Here is a 2,794-nt window from a genome sequence, read left to right as displayed (position 1 = left end):
GAGGGCGATGTTGTCAGAGGACGAATTTGTATACTTTTCAGGTTGACGGAATTAATACTACTATCGAATGAGATTGGGTTTGTGACTGATGGCTAGTTTTTAATACTACAAAAGCAACAAAACCAACAAAATATTTTTATTTGTTTCTGCATTTAGCTTCTATTTTCCACACACACATATAAAGTTAATGATATTCATATATATATATATATGATAAGTAATTTTAGAATGTGAAGATTGTGTGCACGAAATGTTGATAATCAGTTTAACAGATGAATAGTTAGTTCTTTAAATGTTACCTTTATCTGACAGAACTACGGGTTCATTTAATGTGATATTTTATCATTTTACTAGAAACTATAAAAAAAAGACAATTTAAAATAAATCTGATTCTCCACACTAGGAGATTATGTTCATAAAATTAGTTAATTAATTTTTCACAACAATAATGCTAACAGTGGCACAGTTTTTGTTGAAAACGTTTAATTAAATATTGTTACGTTGTTGAATGGCTTATCTTTGATATATAGTATAAATCTATAATGAAACGCGTCTGAATTGTTTAGACATAAAATTTTAGCTTCAAATTTTAGTTTTAAAATTAAATGGAAGCAGGCTACTCATTTTCCAGTTATTTTTTTATTATTTCATACAACGTTATCAAATACTCACTAGATGGCGCGCAAAGTCATCACATTCAGCTTAAGTTCAAGAGGCAATTAAACAGTTGACTATTCATGTTACATAATTATATGATAATATTATTTTGTTATAACGGAGTAGCTGTTAGTAACAAAGATAGTTTAGTGATAACTTCACGGAGTTACAACGTTAGAATCCGGGATACGATTCTTCGTGGTGGACACAGCGCAGGTAGTCCATTGTGTGGCTAAGCGATTAAACACAGATAAAACAGTTACAATTTGCTCCCGATAGTTAGAGGGTAAGCTCAGGGGCTTGTAACGCTATAAAGTTTAAACGAACATTTGAGAATATACAATAGTTGGGTGTTTTTATGGAAGTTTTTGTTTTTTGAAATTGTCCCCTGTCGTCTGAGTGGTAAGTCCGAGGACATATAACATCAAAGTTCAGGTTTCGATACTCGCAGTGAGCAGAGCACAGATAGCCCATTGTGTAGGTTTGCGCTTAACAACAAACAAACAGGCACAATTCTTGAACTACATATATATATTCATTTGACGAAATCGTACGATACAGTACACATATCTGTTAGTAACAGCAACTTATACCGTCATTTCTTCCACGATCCATATATGCAGCGCTTGTGTCTTTCTATACTGTGTGCAATTGTTTTATTCCGGCAGCTTCAACTTTAGTACTTCAAGTAATGTTCTTCCAATATATAATTTTGTGTCTACTTCGGTGTTAAGTCGGGGTTGATATGTATGAATGGTCGAAAACTGAAACAAAAAAACAGGAAATAGATACGTTCAGAGAATTACATTTGTGCTCTTTGAAACGTTAGCGATCACTGCACTCTCATATTCATAACAATAAGACTTACTTACTATTACTTTATCGAATAAATATGTAGATATAAAGACTACGTCAATTCTTATAGTAATTGGCAATACGTAATCATCATCAAGGAGGAATATTTGGTACAGAAAGAAGCTATCCAGTGTTGGACATTCAAATGTGAAACTGAAATAAAACAAAAGATTTCATTTCATTGTATTTATGTGCGTGTTTTGTGCTTAACGTACTTAACGGAGAAAGGGAGATTTGAGAACGTGAGTTATAGCTTGTGAAAGTTAATTTAAAATTTGAGGAGTTTTATTGAGCCCATCCAACCAATCTACGATAGTAATTTTGCTGCTATTACGGATTGGAATCTCCCAATACAAACTAATGAAGTATTCGTCTCTTGATCTTTCAAAATGATCTTGTATTTGTTTTTTGATCTTTCGAGGTGATCTTGTATTTGTCTTTTGATCTTTCAAGGTGATCTTCTATTTGTCTTTTGATCTCTCAAGGTGATCTTCTATTTGTCTTTTGATCTCTCAAGGTGATCTTCTATTTGTCTTTTGATCTCTCAAGGTGATCTTGTATTTGTTTATGATCTTTCGAGATTATTATTATTTCCACGTGCTGTTGTTACAAAAGGCTTGGAGCTAGGACTTGTTTGTATGTTTTTAAACACAAGGTTACACAATTGGTTATCTGTGCTGTGTTCACTGAAGGTATCGAAAACAATCACGATCAGTGTTTTGACCTTCGACATACACATGTTTTCAAGTTAGCATTTTGACAGATAAACAACGAGACTAATGATATTGTTATTACAACTAACGTTGTGGCCAGTTTATACCAGTTTCTTGGAACAAATGAAGCTGTGAAAGAACCTTAGAGACTCTTCAAAATGACTTACCGTTCAAAAATGACAGGAAGTTTTAGTAGTTTTATAAGTTTATACTTCTTTATTTGTTTTTACTTAGCATTACACTCTGTTTTATAAAATGCTGAATACGTTTCAGTCTCTGAAGTATAGTTTTCATGTTACTTAATGAATTGTGCTTTCTAGTAATTTTTTCAAAATTCATATGAAAGTGATTGTATCTAACTGAACCTGTCCAGGTTATGTTTTCTCTCAAACAAAAATTATAGTTACCCTGTCGATTACCATCATATGGTTGTTTAACTGGTACGTAGGTGAGACAGGTTGTAATTTCGTGCTATTTTTGGTATCAGGCGACCTAATTTCGATGCATATCTTCACTTTGTATTCAAGTTTTGACCTTAGTGGACGATTTTCTCCGAGACTTTACAGGAA

This window comes from Limulus polyphemus, unplaced genomic scaffold (assembly GCF_000517525.1).
Source record: "Limulus polyphemus unplaced genomic scaffold, Limulus_polyphemus-2.1.2 Scaffold64, whole genome shotgun sequence".
Classification (NCBI taxonomy): Eukaryota; Metazoa; Arthropoda; class Merostomata; order Xiphosura; family Limulidae; genus Limulus; species Limulus polyphemus.
Note: the sequence above shows the minus strand (reverse complement) of the source record.